Source organism: Semicossyphus pulcher, unplaced genomic scaffold, assembly GCF_022749685.1.
Source record: "Semicossyphus pulcher isolate SPU_LCO1_2020_fin unplaced genomic scaffold, fSemPul1.0.p SCAF_18, whole genome shotgun sequence".
Taxonomy (NCBI): Eukaryota; Metazoa; Chordata; class Actinopteri; order Labriformes; family Labridae; genus Semicossyphus; species Semicossyphus pulcher.
In genome coordinates this window covers 2,958,744-2,977,037 of record NW_027211691.1, presented here as the reverse complement: position 1 = coordinate 2,977,037, position 18,294 = coordinate 2,958,744, and the positions used below count along the sequence as shown (strand labels likewise).

The following is an 18,294-nucleotide window of genomic DNA, read 5'->3' as shown; positions in this document are numbered from 1 at the left end:
ATGGTGAGCTCTGACAGAATGACCTGCTCGGAGCCTTCAGACGTCAGCACCATGTCAGGCCTTAGCAGGCCACAGTTTCTGGAAGCTTCGGTTGTTTCCCCAGGTCGACTTTCAGTTCCCAGTCTTCAGTTCCAGCGGAGGTGGTCCTGGCCGCTAATGTTGTCTTTTCCCCAGCCCTGACAAAAGCAACGGTCTTCTTCACTGGGCGGAGGCGCTTGCAGTGGCTAACCCCACTGCTGATGGTGTCTGCTATGGCTTTTTGGTCTCCAGAGCTCATTTTTCCCGTCATAACAACTGTACGGAGGGTGAAAATTAATGCAACTCACCAATTTCAACCTGTGTTAAGCCTTAGAGCTCTACATACTTCGGGTTGTGGTTGATTTCAGGAAGGTGCTGCTCGCCGTCTGCTCGGTGTCACCTCAGCTAACTCAGTCTCTGAACTTTACCTCACAGCCCTGGTTGTGATGTTGGTGCCTTTAGGAGAAGGCTAAGAAGTCTGAGCACCAGTTTCACAATGAGTGGACTTCTTGTTAGCACTAGTTAGCACGTATACCCTGCTTCTTAGCTCATTAGTGTTTCTCATACATTGATTTCTTCGTGGCGGCCCGTGCATGTGAGTCAGGATTGTTGTTAGCTTTTCCCCTCGCCCATAAAAAGGCCGGTTCTTTCAAGTAACACGCCAAATCTCCCAAACCAGATGTTGGCGGGCGAGCGAGCCTAATAAGTAAACAACTGTGGTCAGCTTCCACCACATATAAAATCTCTTTCTCTGGGAAACACTGTTAACTAGCTAATAAGCTGATTAAAGAATTAGCTTTGATATCTGGGTGTTTGCTAACCCCTCGCTCCTCTCATCCAAATGTGGTCCCTTCTGGCTCCAGAAAACCAAGATGGCGACGACCACATTAAAACACTCGAGGCCATAAACCGATTGCTAACGTCAGGGCGGCTACGTCCACTACTTCCATCCAATCCATGATCCAACACGGAGCTCAGAGGACGCACATGAAACAGCACCTGTGAAGGGATTCAAAGAGTTGCTTTATGGCTTCTTGGCAACGCTGACGTCTGAACATAGTTTCCTCTTAAAGAAAAGTCCGTCATGTCTTTACGCAAATAAATCTAATCGCTGCACTTAGGTTGGAATAACATCAGGCACTGAAAACATAAATGTCAGACTTTTATGCAAGAAAAACAACTTTGATCTGGGCTGCATGTGGATTCTGTTAAATGTTTAGTGGTGAGGAAAATAAACCACATCCAATTTTCATGTGTGTCCGCTGCACAAAATTCATTTACTTAATGTGGAGCCTGAACTCGCTCACTTTTACTCTGGCAGCGTTTGGACCATCTCGCCACTTTACACATCATATAACTGTCACTTTCCACACAGACAGCAGCCGTCGCCGGCCAGGACGGCTTTCTTTAATATAACTTCTGGTAAATGAGATAATAGGCTGTCTGTGTGTGTGAATATGTGTGGAAGCTGTGATCAATAAGTCAGCTGGCGAGTCCACGTGCAGTTCATTCACTGCCTGATGATCGATATGGGATAAGGGAGGAAAGCGAGCTCTGTCTCTTGCCCCCTCGCCCAGATATCATGGATTGTTTAAGAGCTTCTGAAGACGAGGTAAGAAGAGAACAAACAGCAGAAAGAAATTACAGATGAGTGGATGGAAAGGTGAGCTTTGTTGTAGCCTGTGAGGGGTTGAGACAAAGATTATAAGGCATACTGATCTGATTCTTCAAACACTGCAGAAAGAGAGTTCAAAGATAAAACACATCATGCAGAGACTATACAGCCCTTATCACACATGCACTCTGGACAAGTTTCCAGAAAATTTAAAGCTAGTCTGCCTCTGAACCTCGCTCACACCTGTTGGAGGCTAATGAGGCAGAACGTGATGAAAAAAGTACGCTGCAGTCTCGGCAACCAGCGAACAATTTCAGCGGCGGGGCCATCACAACCAGAAGCCCCCAAATATCTGCAGCTCTCTGATCTTTGGTATTCATCTCAGCTGTTGTCGTCTTGTAAGGGATCCTTCTTCATCTTCAACGATGTTTTTAATCATCCTGTTTTGTGCAGCTCTTCTGGTATTATGACATAAACGTCATCACCCCACCCGTCGGTCAACCCCGACTTTTTGAGGACATTTTACCGGAAGGCTGTCAGGAAAAAAGTCTGCATAAAATCAGTTACCTGGTCAGGGGCAGTTTGTAACCTTATATTTGCATATATTTGTAACTCAGTGAGCTGCACACAGCCTGCAAAGTTTTCATGCTGCTTTTTCAGGCAAGAGAAAAGTTCATGCTTTTAGTGTCCCTGCACACCGTCAGACTCCACCGGTGTTTATCCTGACCACATTAACTTATGTGGGAGAAACCAGGATGTATTAATAGTCGTGTTTCCTTTTTAATGTCGAGCAAACTTTTGAAAAGTAGCAAAAAAGAAATTGCAAAGTTTGGTTAGAGGTTGGCGCTATAGGCTGCACTTGTGCACTGCTGTAATCCTCCAATAGTGTGATTTAACTGAACTTATTGAGAAATGCATTTCCATATCATGTTAAACAAATCCACTCTTTTCCCACAAACTCAAAGACCCCTGAAGTGAGCACGAGCAGGACGTTTTGCCGTTTCTAGAAAGTGTTTCTATTGCAGGACTTTAAAATGTGCGGAAAACGACTGTTGAAGAGGGACTTCTGTTAGATTCAAGGTAGTCCCAATATTCAGTGTAAACTTTAGCAGTTGGGATGGAACATATGATTTATTAACCATAGTCTATGTTACCTCCAGGCGTCGTAACAGAACCTCCTTTAGAAACGGGTCGTTTAAGACTCAAAAGAAACAGGAAGCAAACGATCTACACAGGACAGACACTCAGGAGATTCTACACACACAACAAACCTCATTTTCAGATGGGTGTTTGTGTGTCCTTTGGGAGTTCATCAGCACGTTCGGCCTCACACAGTGTCAGTGAGTGAATGAGGGCTTTTACAGTGTGATGGCCTTTAAACAAGAAAGCCACACAGAGTGACTGACGGGGGACAAAGCAGCGCGTCACATGACTCTCCTCTCCTCTGTGTAAAGACATTTACACTGATGCATGTGTACAGGACGGCGCTTCTGGCGCAACACAGCAACAATATCACCAAACATCAGCGTGTGCACGTGTGTGTGCGCTGATGGACGAGTGTCTTCAGAGATAAATGGGTGCCTATTATTTGTGCCTTTATAGGCAAACTCCCTGCTGACTTCCGAATGGGAATAGCATGCAGTCTTACACACACACGCGCACAGACACACACATTCACATAACGAGCTATAACTGAGGCCCAAGGCTGTAGCACATCTGCTGTGGAGGAGACATAAGGTATTCATGCAAGGACTCTCAAGATTCTCCTTGTAAAGCTGCACAAAGGGAGGAGGAGAGTGGTGGAGGGTCTAATGACAGTTTCTCCTAAAAATCCCTTCTGGATGAAACCGTGGCTGCTCACCGAGACACACTGAGACACATTCTCTCAAATTGGCCCACTGAACTCCAGATACCCTCTATTATACATACAGCTTTCAGTGTTCCTGACGTGTAGCCCAGAGAGACAAGACGGTGGAGTAATTGAGCATATTGGAGACAGCTATACACCGAAGAAGGCACTACGCCCCTCTTGCGATATGTTCAGTTTTTACTGACGTAAGCGCATGATAAACTTTACTTGCAAACACTGTTTAGGAAGTGGATGTAGCCTCTTGCTGTCGAATGGCCAGTAGTAGTCTGAGTGACAGCAAGTGGACTTTTAATCTGAAATAACGCGTGGATAAGCGTCGCTGTTTTTACCAACACGACGTGGATAACAGGAAACCTGGATGTTTTTTATGAACTTTCTTGGCAAGGAGGATGGATCACATGCAAGGCCAGGCACAGGGGAGAAGGCTACGTCACATTAGGGAGGACAAAAAGGTTTGTTTGACAGCTGACTAGCAGTAACTTGATGCAATCAGCTGTGAAGTCGGTGTTGATCAGGTCTGTTTCGCCAGGCCAGGTTCTCCATGGGTCCAGGTCCCAGCTTTCATATACTTGACAGATCCTGTTTCGGATCCGTGAAGGCCTCTACTTCAGGCTCAAAAACACAACATGGTTGTGGCCAAAATACCAAACTCAGAACAGTAAAACTGTGGCCCACAAACCAGTGAGTGACGCAGGGTTGCTATGTTCACTTCTCATATAAAGTCTATGATTATTTGCTGTCAGTTTTCACTATTTTAGACGACGAGGACGCTCCAAACCTCGACCACCAGCAGGACAGCATGTAGCCCATCAGCTTGTTGTAAGCGCTCCATATTCTAGCCGAGCGGGGCGTAATCTGAAGAGGCCTTTCTCACGAGATGAGAGGCAGCGAGAGCCCACAGCCTGGTGTTAGAGGGGATTCAGCGCTCTGTCTGCTACAATATGCCCGTCTAAAGCTCTCCAAACCAGGCTTAGCTTCCCCGGCCCTGGCACCGCCACCCCGCCTGCCCGTGCCAGAGTCAACTTCAGCTCGGTGCAGCGCCAGCCGCCGACGCCAGAACCAGTTTAGCTCATGGCAATGGCTGCTCTGCTTTTCCTCTTTCCTTCCTACACAGCTCCTCCTCCTCGTTTCCTCGTATGTTTATTTGTTAATTGTTCTTTTATTCTTCTGTTTTTCTTCCATTCCTTTTTGCACGATTCATCTCTTTTGTCCTCTTTATTTACTTCATCCTTTATTTACTGTAAAACACTGACTACATGCATTTAAGTGAGTTTATTATGGTTCAAATTGTCTGAGTCTGTGCATTGCCAGATCCTCCAACAATTAGCCGAGCGCTATACTCACAGCTATGCTAATTACTCCAATATTTAAACCCACACAGGGCTCAGAATCCCACCCAGCCTGGCATACATCATATCCCCTGTACTAAATTAACCCAGTCTGAAACAGAGCTCTGCCTTCCAAAGTCAATTTAAGAGCCAATTTTCAGACACAACCTTGGAGTGACTTTGGATCCGCGAGGGTAATTATATATGGTTGTGAGAGAAGTAGTCAAGTGTTGAAAACAGCAGCTCATGGTCTGCAGACTCTTGAGACAAAAGCTACAGAGGGATACTTGTCATGCAGAGGAGACGCTCGCTTGCTTTAACAAGGAGCTGAGAGGCAGCGGGGTGACACAGAAAATAGGTCTATATATTCAAAAGAATAAGCAATTGATGGGAGATTGAAGTTTTCTGTTTAAGATTGCAGTTTCTGTTGAACTGGCGGTGACTTTGTATAAGTAATTCTCTGTCGCGCGCGCTCACGCTGAGGCACATGCAGAAAGCACTGTTGCCCCCATGAGGCGAGGCGAGGAAGTGTGGAGGCGATGACTTCCTCTGACAAAAATCAAGACAATAAGCAGAAAAAAAACAGCTCCAAAGTAGAAACCAGGATGATGTCTCTTCCTTATTTGGGCGTTGTGGTTGCAGCACCCACCTCATATGGATAATAAGAGGAGTCCTTTGTTATCTCAGAGCTCCTAGCTACATCCCTGCGGGGGTCTTTGGGAGGGCTGCAGGATCCAAGCAGGGGGGGTTTGTATATCTGTCACCTCAGTTTAAGGCCTGTCTCATGGCGGCTGACCCAAATCAGCCCCCCGTGGCAATGCAGCCCCCCCATCCCCGCCCCCACGCGACTCCACCACTGTAGATAATAGGCTCGTTTGGCAAAGTATCCAGACGCTGCAACCAAAGCAGCCCTGACAGCTGTCAACCAGGACAAACATCCTCCTGCATCACACACACGCACAATGCGGGGACGTTATTGTGTGTTGCTACTGCAGCATGTCTGTGTGAGTGGGCGAGTACATAGGTGTGTAACTGTGTGCATATTCTTGTCTGTGTGGATCCCTCTGGTGTTTTTTGTCTGGTTTTGGCGCTGCCTATCCTCAGCTCTCGTTAAACGCCCCGGCTTTTCCAGACAGCATTCAGACGAGCCGACGCCATGTCAGGAGCGATTTGGCGCATCTGCAGACGTCTCCTCCTGTAGAGGAGCTGCCATCGAGGAGAAATCTAAGACACCTACGTGATTCGATGATGTGACCTGATTTCACCCGTTCTGCAGAAAACCACAGCAGAAGATGGAGGAGTTTCCTGCTGCTGTGCAACATCCAAACATATCATTCTTACCCCAGGCACAGGGGTATATATGTCCTACTGCATATGCTACACAGCTGAGGTCGTATCTTTGTAAACAACAATGTTATCTACACCGGTGGCTCGGCAGGTCCATATCAGCAGCTTCAGCAGGCTGTCATGCTCTACTGATGCTGGAGGTTCGAGACAGCCGGGTGACCTTCGTTCCACATCGTCCGCTGTCTGTCTCTGTCTATACTACACACACGGAACTCCTCCATGCAGACACACACCATGCTCACATTTTACATTAACTGTGTGCAGAACATTGTTTCATTTCAGAGATCTTACTAGTGCAACAAAGGTGAAAGAAAGGGAGAATCCAAGGACGAATTTTTGCATCCTTTGAGGTGTTTTTTGTTTCTTGGTCTGACTAGTCTGCACTGCATCATTAAGCAACCCCAACAGACCAAGAAGTGTCGTCATAAAAGTACAAGACTTTGTTGGCTAAACACTAAAGTAGGGCGTGTTTGAACATGTTGCCATGAAGAAAAGGAGACTTTCTACATGCATGCTGCCTCTTCTGTAAACCACAGTGCACTACAACTAGGCTGGGCTCAATCTACATTATGACCACCTGCCTAATATTGTGTTGGTCCCCATTTTGCAGCCAAAACAGCCCTGACCCGTCGAGGCATGGACTCCACGAGGCCACTGAAGGTGTGCTGAGGTATCTGGCACCTAGATGTGAGCAGCAGATCCTTTAAGTCCTGTAAGTTGCAAGGTGGGGTCTCCATGGATCGGACTCGTGTGTCGAGGACATCCCACAGACGCTCGATTGAATCGAGATCTGGGGCCAGGTCAACACCTTGAACTTGTCGTGTTCCTCAAACCATTCCTGAAGCATGTCTGCAGTGTGGCAGGGCGCATTATCCTCCTGAAAGAGGCCACTGCCATTACGGAATACTGGTCTGCAACAATGTTCAGGTAGGTGGTACGTGTCAAAGTAACATCCACATGAATGTCAGGACTACAGGTTTCCCAGCAGAACATTGCTCAAAGCATCACACTGCCTCCGCCGGCTCGCCTTCGTCCCATTGTGCATCCTGGTGCCATATCTTTCCCGGGTAAGAGATGCAACGTGATTCGTCACACCAGGCCACCTTCTTCCATCGCTCCGTGGTCCAGTTGTCACGCTCACGTGCCCATTGTAGGCGCTTTCGGCGGTGGACACGGGTCTGATCGGTGTATGTATCCTCTGATCAAGACCTCCAGCAGTTTTCAGCCACCCGGTTCGAAGAGTCTGCATTAAGCTAGGATGAAAACACTTTGGTAGCAGAACTAGAACATTCTGCACCTGCAGTAACCCCCCTGGACAATTTAAGGGCCTGCAAAAAATCCATACAGCTGAGAGATGAAAATGTCTTACTCGAGCAGGATTTATTCCGTGTAACTCTGTGATACTTTGGCACACAGCATTTCATCACACGTTCTTTAAAGCTCTGATCTGGAAGCCCCTCACAGTGTAGTGAATAAGACACCAGGTTTCATTCCTACCTTCTAAAAAGAAGCTGCGGTTCAGCCTCTCAAAGGCGTCCCCCGCTGCGAGGGATTATAACTGCATAAGTGGGAAAGAGGGAGTTGCTGAAATAGAAACAACGGTGCTCGACAAACCTTCCCCGGGTAAGTGAAGTTCAAAAGCTAGCAACCTAATAAACAAGCAACAACCGACAATAAATCCAAAGCCCGGGAGGAGAATGAAATGAAAAACTGCTTGCTGCCGCCCACCAGCCTCGGAGCGCCGCAGCGGAGGGGAGGATAAATTCTGCTACCACACCAGTCTGTGAGGGCACAGCGCTGACTCTGGTCCTTACAGGCTAATTACAACTCACTACAGCAGGGTGTGTGTGTCTGTCAGGATGCGTGTGTGTGTGTGTGTGTGTGTGTGGACCTGTGTGACTGTCAGAGTGAACAAAAGAGTGCGATGTCTCATTTGGTCTGACTGTTCTTCTTTTGCGTTCCCATGCTGGGTGACGACATTTACACTTTCTGTCCGGGGAAAGTTCAAGTGTGTGCGTGTGTGTGCGTGTGTGTGCGTGTGTGTGCGCGTTTGATGTCATCAGCAGTAACACCTTTCAAAGTTCAAGTGTATAACCTCATGTTCTCCTGAATGTGAGTGTCAGTCTGCAGATATGCGTCAGTCCAAAGGGATTTTTTCAGAGCAGAAACAGGTGCAGGCGTCGTGTTCAGACTTCATCCTTCTGTAAGAAAGGTCAGCGGTGCTCATGGAAGGTTATCAAGTCAGCTCGACACCATCATGTCCAATGGAGAACTAACAACCAGGCGGTGTTGGTTCGACTCAAAATTAGAAACTACATTGCAGAAAAAACAAAACATTCATTTAGTTAAATGTGCTGCAGGGACAACATATTTTGGTCAAATTAAAGGGAAATTCTGGTATTTTTTAAACTTAATTTGTAATCAATAATAGCTAAATATTAGGGATGCACGATATTATCGGCATGTTGTCGGTATCGGCCGATATTGGCTTAAAACGCCGATATCCCCTGATATAATTAACCGTTAAAATAATGGGCTGCTGCATACTTGATTAAATGCCCGACCTCAGCGCGAAGAAGACCTGCGCGGCGCAGCGTGATGACGTCACGTGTGTCTACCTGCAGCATGAGAGAGTTAGAAGCCAAAATGTCGGTGGTGTGGAAGTTTCTCAAAGTGTCCAGATAGAAAGCAAAACTGCTCTTTGCAATGACTGCTCAGCTTCGGTGATGTGAGGAGGAGCCAAGGCAAAGTCTTTCAACACTACAAACTTGATAAACCGTCTCAAGACCCGTCACCCCGACCGTTGTAACAAATGTGATAAGAGTATCACCATTATACTGTACGCTAATTCCAATACAGAAGAGAGTTGATGATCTCTGCAATTAGGTGTGCGGGAAAAAAATATCGGTAATCGGCTAAATGAGTTGTAAAATATCGGCATAACGGAGCAAAAAATCTAATATCGTGCATCCCTACTAAATAAAGTTTTAGAATTGCTCTAGGAGACTGCGTCAGCTGGCATCTGCAAAACTGGCTGTAATAGCTGCAACGTAATCCTAAGGTGCAAATGCACCGGCTCAAAGTATGTCCACTAAAGGTGCGATCCTACAGAGATAGAGCTTTTCTGAATGCCTTTATAGCAACCAGACTCCATTGACATTGTCATTTTACCTTCCTATAACCCAAACAAACTAACCTTTACGGCAGCACCAGCAACTCTTTTTTCCCCCGTTAAAATAGCACTTTTTTAAATGGAATCTGGTAGCCTTTAAGATCGATGTAACAACTGGTTAAGGGTAAAGAGAAAAAAAAGCATCTTGCTCTTTAACAAAAAGGTCTGTCTCAGGAAGGATTCAGTGACATCCATGATAGCCATACTTACAGAAATGGAAGAACCTATTCACAAACATTGTAGCTTTATTTAGCTCTCAAATATAAGTACGTTTGTTTGGTATAGCACCTTTCACAGAGCAAAGTAACAAAGTGCTTCACAAAGTATTACAATACTAAAAATAACAATGAACAGAGAAAAACTACCGTCTATAAGCTGCTTTTTAAACGTGTCAGTAGAAACTGCAGAGCGTATTCTCACAGGTAGAGTGTTCAAAGTGTTGGAGCTACAACTTTAAAGGCACGTTCCCCTTTTGTTTTCAGTCGGACACGAGGGATGACAAGAAGACCCTGATCAGAAGACCTGAGGGATCTACAGGTGATGTACACAGGTGCCTGATCATGCACAGCTTTATGAATGAAAACAAGGACCTTAAAATTAAATTTAACTGGAAGCCAATGTACAGAAAATACAGCCTTGCAGCAGCATTCTTGACCATTTGTAGACGGTTGACGGAGGCAGGAGGAAAGGGAATCGCAGGAGTCAAACCGGGAGGAAACAAAAGCATCTCTAACTTAGCTTGTGAGACAACAGATTTTAGCTTGGCAATGTTTCTGAAATGAAAGAAATGCCACTGTAGATAAAATCAATTTGGTCTTAAGGATGGCGCCCTGGATGGTCACTCACACTCAAACAGGGTTCCTTCAACTAGATGGCAAAAGAGATCAAGATGACACACAGTAGCTAGTGTCTCTTTGGCCACCAGAGGGCAGCGTCCAGGTTACAACTTCTAACATAAAGCAGCTTATAGAGAGGACAGTAGCTATACTCTCAGGATACATGGTAGTAAATATGGTGGCGTTCATGGTACAAGTAAAAGTATTATTGTAGCAATGAGCAGAAATTGCTTTGTAACCCAGAACAGTTCAATCATCCTGCAGTCAGTTCTGTAAACTCCAAAGAGTCTTTAAAAAAGCAACATAACAACATGTATTAACGGTTTAATTGTTCTTCTGTCTGCCTCGGTCCTTAACCAGCAATATAAAAAACTTCATCATCAATAACAAATCAAATAGGGCTTCACAGGCCCAGAATAAATTACACAGATGAACCGAATAAATGCTTCGTCCACAACGTCTGAGGTGAATGTGTAACACTGTCTGGGGGATGATGGTGAGAGACGGACGACCAGACACAATAGTCTTCAATCTACGCCAAAAGAGGCTCCATTTACCCGTAGACATCCACAAACACAAAGAGAGCGACACACACACACACACAAACACACAAACACACAAACACACAAACACACACAAACACACAAACACACACACACACACAAACACACACACACACACAAACACACACACACACACACAGACAAACAGAGTAATTAGTCTTTGATTTCCCCCGGCAGTGTTCTGGTACCAGGGGGCAGCTGCTGGGACCCCGCTTTAGCCTTGGCTAATTTCACTCACGGCTTGATCTCGACCCAGCGCAGGTGCCCACTTGGCACCCGACCGCTGTTGCCATGGCAATGCCAACTTCAGGGGCCAAGAAAGTGCCAATTGTCCAAGGAGCTCAGCCACAGGAGCCGTGGATGTGGTGCTCATTATAAACAGGCCGCATTAGCACAAAGAGGAAGCGGTCGGATATGAAGAGTTCGGATAGGTTCAATCAGGCTTTCTCCTTTCTTTGTTTCTTCCTCTTCCTTGTTCCTTCTTCTTCCTCTTCTTTTTCTACTTCCTCGTCTAAGTCTTCTCCTTCTCCTTGTTTCCAATTTCTTCCCCTTCCCCGTCTTCTTTCTCTTCTTCTTCTTATCCTCAGTCTATTCTACTTCTTCTTAGTCTTCCTTATTATGCCACTTCTTCTTCTCCTCTAATTTCCTTGCATATTCTTCTTCTTTCTTCTTCTCTGTACGTCCTGTTTTATTGTCATTTAATAAAGTGACGTGTGTATTATTCTGAGGCATGCAATGCAAAAAACAAAACACATGCACTCAGATTCTGTGCAGCAGACGTGCTACGAACCTGCAGCGTGCTTTAAGCTGGGCTTGAGTGCCTCCTTGTGGTGCACATGTGTTACTGCACTACAGTTTTACACATTCATGCACTCAGCCGCTGATTCAGGTACTTCTTCTCTAAGAGCTTCTTCCCTTAATCGTCCCTGAGGATTCACCTGTCGCCCCTGCACTTATTAAACCCCGGGGAACAGACCTGCTTAGACTCAGGCTGTTAATGAGGGAGATCCAGACTACAAACGCCGAGGGGCCTGCTCCTGAATCCTCTGCTCTTATTTGTTATCAAGCTGTCTTTGGAGGAAATATAGGGATGGAAATGTGCACTCTAAGCAAGATGACAAGATGCATTAGACAAGTAGTTTGAAGGGTTAATGATGTTTGAAGTGACGGGGGAAACAAAAGTGCAGCTTCTAAACAGTGATGGGCCAGGAGTCAGAATGCTAAGCTATCAGACAGATGAGATGAGCTTTCCCCGAGGAGCCAAATTATGTCAAGAATACCAAGCACGGATCCAAAATGGCAGAAAGAAGATTTATAGAGTAATCACTTTTCTTTGCTGTGATCTGATTTTGCAGGATAGTTAGCATTAAAACTGGCAACATGCATTGTGTTGAGGTGCTGCTTCAGATTCTCTGGCAGACAGCGACAGCCTGAGTGCACATCGATCAATCCATCATCATCTATACCGCTTATCCTGTTCAGGGTCGCAGGGGGGCTGGAGCCGATCCCAGCTGTCATTGGGCGAGAGGCGGGGTTACACCTGGACTGATCGCCAGTCAATCACAGGGCTGACACACAGAGACAGGCAACCTTTCACGCTCACACTCACACCTACAGGCAGCTTTAGAGTCACCAGTGAACCTAACGAGCATGTCCCAGGGGGAACCCACGCATGCACGAGGAGAACATGCAAACTCCACACAGAAAGGCCCACTACAATAGAACCGGGATTCAAACCAGGAACCCTCTTCCTGTCTGTGCTTCCTGACTCTGGTGTTGGTCTTGGACAGGTATGGATTAAGACTCAGCTCCTGGCTGGTCTGGGACCGGCACACGCAGCAGAGATAGGTCAATAGAGCAGGGTCCAAGTTTACTGCTGGAAAGAGGTTCAAATAAATCAGGCAGAAACACTTTATGTGGTCGCTTTGTGATCACACTTTGTGCACTCTATTTAAGGTTGTGATTGGTTCAGAGCAAAGCAGATGATTGGCTCTGTGGCAGACCTGGCCTGCTGCACATAGCATTTACGATACTGTCAGCACCAGACCTGGAATAAATGCACCTCATCCTTAATGTGTGGTATTATCTGTAGCTGGCTTGTGTAATTAGTGTCGTCTTACGAACACTCACAGTCAACCTGCAGATTTAGCGTGTCAGTGGTTTGAAATGATTTTAACCCTTCAGTGTCAAAAGTACTTTGAACAAACACAGTAACTCAGACTCGTCTAATGAGCACTGTTCTTCACCCAACGTGATCACTTTGAAAACCTAAATAAACTCCACGTTGTATTTATCCTTTCGCCCCACATTCAGAGGGATGTAGTTCGCTTCTGCATCAGACAGTGAGTTTATCTTGTGCAACAACAACACTTCTGAAGTTTATACCGTTTTAATTGCTCATACAAGAGCCCAATTTCCTGCAATGATCATCAAAGTTCAGTCTAATTTCATCTAATTGGCCGTATCACACCCATTCCACTCCTTTATAAACTCATTCCAGCAGATCCTTATTGTGAGTTTCCTTCCTAAGGCAACAATCCAACCAGGACTCATTTTAATTGCCGCATTGCCATCTGGTGTATTGATGAAGTGTCTGTATCACAGCGATTTCCAGCCGCTTCAGAGCGATTAGAGGTTTTCCCTCACACTGGATGAATTTAAGAAGTCTAACCAAAGGCTATTGAGCAGGAGGACAGTTTACGCCTCCTCCCCAGACACTCTTGACTGACTGTATGTGGTTGTGTTATTCAGCCAGGAGCTCTTTCAGTCCTGCTGGAGACCAAGAGGGCGAGAAAACAGGCTCAAGTCTCATTTGAAATGATGCTGGCCATGTAAAAATTACGTTGCAGCCTTAACGCCTGTTTCACTGCTGCTGGCTGAGGGGATCCATCAGAGCAAATAAAAAACTTTTTGTACCTATTAGTCATTAATGTCAAAAATGTGTAAAACCGGGGCCTAGTTTTAAAATACTGTAATCCCCATTTAGAGTCATTGCTATTCACACAGTGGATACACATCAACACACCAAGGGCCTTTCTCAAACAGGACCTCCCCATTCACACTCCGTCACAGGCTGAACTCTGTTTAAGTCACACTCACGGCTGAATGGATCACCTTAAAATGTCAGGATCAGATACAGCAGCAAGCTCTGAGGCGAACTCCCCTCTCCCCGTAACATACAGTCTTCACGGTTGTAAATGTGCAATTACAGTGTGCAGAGATGTTAATGTGCAAAATACACTGACGAGGTGGTACTAAATCTTCAAGATGAATCATGTGCAAAGTTTAGCAGTAAAATGAATCATGTGCAAAGCTTCGCAGTAAAATGAATCATGTGCAAAGCTTCGCAGTAAAATGAATCATGTGCAGAGCTTAGCAGGAGCAGAACAAAGTGCAGTTTGAATGAGACATCAGGGTGAGAGTTCCCTGCTTGACAGAGGTGAGCTGTTGTACAGAGTTCCTGCCGTGGGCAGGTAAGATTTCCTGTACGTGTCCTTGTGACAGCGGAGCTGCACCAGTCTGTTGGAGAAGGTGCTCCTCTGTCTGTCCAGCAGTTTGTAGAGACGGTGGTCAGGGTTATCCATAAGTCGCGTTTTATAGACTTAAAAAACAATCTATTACATGCTTAATATAACGTTAACTTAAAGATGTTAATGTCTGCATGATATTAATAATTGTTGGATTTACAGAGCTTCATTTGTGACGAAAACAAAACAGCGTTGCACCTGGTCAGTAAGTCAGCGTGAAAACAAGCGACCCACAGTCCACACTCAGAGGTTTGGGCAGACCCTCAACCGTCCGCACAAACAGAGCGGAAGTGTGCAGGGAGCGGGTGTAGAGGTTGGTTTAAGAAAGGCACCATATAGGAAGTGTTTTTTTAATCCACTGCACCTGAAAAGCTTTGACACCGACATCATTTGATCACACAACCTTCTGATCTGGAGTCAGATGCAGCACCGCTGAGCCGCAGAGCTTTGTGTGCAGAATTACAGACAACTCAGCAGAGAGGAGGTCCCAGAATGATATATAGAATATAAAGCAGAATTACACACATGACTCTTTAAAAATACACCCTACAGATTTAGATTAAAATAGTCGAGCCAACTGAATTTAAAATAACCTCTCAGCCGACTACTTCACACTTTAGTCCAACTGGTGGCAGTAGTGCACCCGAAAGCTGGTGTGGCAACAGCCAATAAAAGATCTTGTGTTACTCAAACACACATCACGAGTAACAAATCAAATATAGATCTTTTTCTGATCTAACAAACAAACACATCGTATAACCTCTGTGATCTGAGAAACTATGCAGCCGATAAACCATCAGAAGTTACCTTTAGAAGGAACGACACGCTTTAACCGAACCTGGAACAGCAAAAGGGACAATTGTGCAACACAAGACCAAAACTGTACAAACACACTCTCAGATCAATGTGAAGATCTGTGGGGAGACGGACAGGCCCCAGCATGCAGCTCCACGGTATGACTGCATATGAATCACAGAAGGATAATCTGACTGCTGAACCTGAGCCAGAAGTCTCACACACATTCACACACACATAAACACACACATAAGTAAGGCCTGGGTGCTCCCAACGGCCCGGAAACCTGCAGGGTGACAGCATTGTTTTTAGACATTAACTCTCTGCGCTCTGTTTCCTCTCCATGTCACTGCACTGACACATATCCTTCAATCACACCTAGTGCAGCGGATATCAGCACTCAATGAATATATCATAATGAGGATCATATTAAAGGACGAAACAACTTTAATTTGTTTAATTTGAAATTACAGTTTGCATTAACTGAATGTTCTGAAAAGGCAGTTTACCTGCATCGGTACCAACCGACAAACTCAGGTGTAAGATAAACTGTGGTCTATTTTAGCTCATCTAAAATACACTCAAACTATAAGGGATGGGAAACCGCAAGAAAAAGAGAAAGAATATTTCATATTTTTTGCCACCCCAGTCTGACCTACAGAGCTGACGCTCTCCTTTTTAAGGGAGCAGGCAGGAGGAAAGACGGGAAGCTGTAAAGAGTTCTGCAAAGTAAACCATGTAATGTCAACACAGGTTAGAGATATAATCAACATGTAGGACCTCGTGGCGCAACGGTAGCGCGTCTGACTCCAGATCAGAAGGTTGCGTGTTCAAATCACGTCGGGGTCAGTGGCTTTTAGGGTAAAACAGGACCGCACTCGCTCGGCTGCTGATTTACACAGTTAAACCTGAGCTGTCATCGGTTTGAAGGGTTGCAAACAATGACTTCATAGCTCACATGTTACAGGATGAAATTATTACACATAGCGCCTCATTAAAGAGAAAAGCAAACAATGGCTGAACAAATTGCTACAAGTTAAGTAGCATACCTTGGAAAGTTTGAGTAAAGCACTAAATGATCTTCTCTCTTGAAATAACAAGGGGATGATTATGACTTCCCTTTGTTAGGTTCTTTCTTTAACATGAAGTTACATGCAAACTTAACTACCACTGGTTTAAGTGTTACCACCTGGTCACGTCTGCAAAAAAGTGCAAAGGAGAGTTTGGGAGCAGACACAGCTGCACTTTCACTTCTGTTTTAACACAATATGCAAATTAACTCTTTCCATGGTAAAAAAGTTTCCAAGAATGATGATAATCTCTTTTTGTTCTACAAATTTACATGAATTAAAAAGCATTAAACTTTTTAAAAAGAAATACGTGAACATTTTTCTGACACGAGTTTGTTCCAGGTTACAACACTGCGTTGTTATTCACAGGTTAATAAGAACACTTTGCTGCTGTCTGTTGGTGGAGTAAAACAGGGACAGAGGCTGATGGAGAGAACTGGACGGACTGGATTTACTACTAACAACCACACACACACATAAAGCAGCAAACACCCACACACACTGAGATAACATCATGGGTATACACACACACACACTGAGGGCTGCTCCAGGCCGACATTCGGCTGACCTGTGCACTCTGTGTGTCACTTACAACAACTGCCAACAGGGTCAGAAGAGTTTGACTGTGTGACCATCACTGTTTATCTTTAAGGCTGGGTTTGATGGTAGAAAACAGGTAACTTTAGGGAATTAAAATAAAAAGATTTCTGATGAAACTGACTCATAAATAATGAAATACCAGCTGCTGAGCTTTTCTTCTCTCACTAGTAGAATTTCATATTTTGTCAGGAGATGTGAAGAGCCAAAAACAACCACAAGGGGGAGCAGCTTCTCTCAGCATCACCACAAATGAAACATAATTAAAAGCAGTAAATTTAAATGTGTCAAAATAGTTTGCAAATAATTCCAGAGACGTAATTCTTTCCTTCTCTCTTCGTGTGATGTTCATGAAGGATGAGGGGAGATGGACGAGGAGGATGGGAGAGGAGAGAGGGGAAAGGAGTGTATCATAGAGCAGGTGCAACACATCTGCTCTCACCCCTGATCCACGTTGCCATAACACCCGCGTGCACAAATCCTCCTCCTCTCTCGTAGCAATTCATGTAGAAACGCACTCACAAAACTAAAAAGCATCTGCGTATTTTGACAAGATATTCAGAGCAATCAACAGCTAACTACCATAACATATTATTAAATGAGGAACGTGTTGCTTTCAACCTGTAACAGCAGCACAATAAACTCTGTGTTCTTGAGAAGGACACATCTTCAGATCTCACACGATAGCAGCAGAGTCTCTGTGACATCAGACACCCTGAGAAACGTGCTAACAGATCAGAAAGACAAATACATCATGATGGCCACGTTAGCTTTAAGCTTAGACTCCTCTGAAGTGATTAAAAACAGCAGACTAATCATTCGTGTCACCAGGAGACACTTTGATGAGTAACAGTAGATGACTATCGTCGTTGTAATACAACTTCTGTCTGTCAAATGACATCACTACAAAGTGATAGAGATACTCATTTATCTTTAATTATGTCGCGTTAGTAAGCGTGCATTCACTGACTGTACAGTGGCCAACAATCTTTCATTTCCCATAATTCACTTCATTCAACAATTTCCCACTCACAGAGACACAGAGGGGGGTCACAGCCCACTAACTGGCCCCACATTAAAGCCGAGCTGCTGGTGACTCAGGTGTAGTCAGCACTGTTCCCATGGGGGGGATGAATGGGATTGTGGGTAATCATTTGCAGTTGGTGTAGTGGATGGGGGGGTTAGGATGATATCATGCTGCATCTGAGTTAGATTAGGCCCACACACCTTTACACGTGCTCTCACACACATCAAAGAGGAGCAGCACAGAGGACTGCTCTGCATCATGCAACCAATATGAAAGCAGCGAGGGACTGTGAGACAGAGAGCATGTGTAGGAGTGTACTGTAACAGTAGACAGGTGTGATAATAAGCAGGTCATGCCTGCGATACACTGAGAGACTGTCGAGTCTGACGCCCTCTCCCACACAAAGAGTCACAGATATAACATGTGACAAAGGTTTGCTATCATGCAGGGTCGCTATCTACAAGACTACAACTAGATTCCTCTAGAGATTATTTCCCATCATGCTTCAGCTGGAAATTAACAAGATAAA

At 45.1% G+C, this 18,294-nt stretch overlaps 1 protein-coding gene and 1 non-coding gene across 2 annotated transcripts in view; one reads left to right on the top strand and one right to left on the bottom strand.

The window, feature by feature from the left end:
* Positions 1-18,294, bottom strand: part of LOC138595814 (partitioning defective 3 homolog) — a 409,339-nt gene that overhangs the window by 337,712 nt on the left and 53,333 nt on the right. The gene's annotated exons all lie outside the window — the stretch shown is intronic.
* On the top strand, positions 15,849-15,920 carry trnaw-cca (transfer RNA tryptophan (anticodon CCA)). The gene has a single exon. It is a non-coding gene; the product is annotated as a tRNA-Trp (tRNA).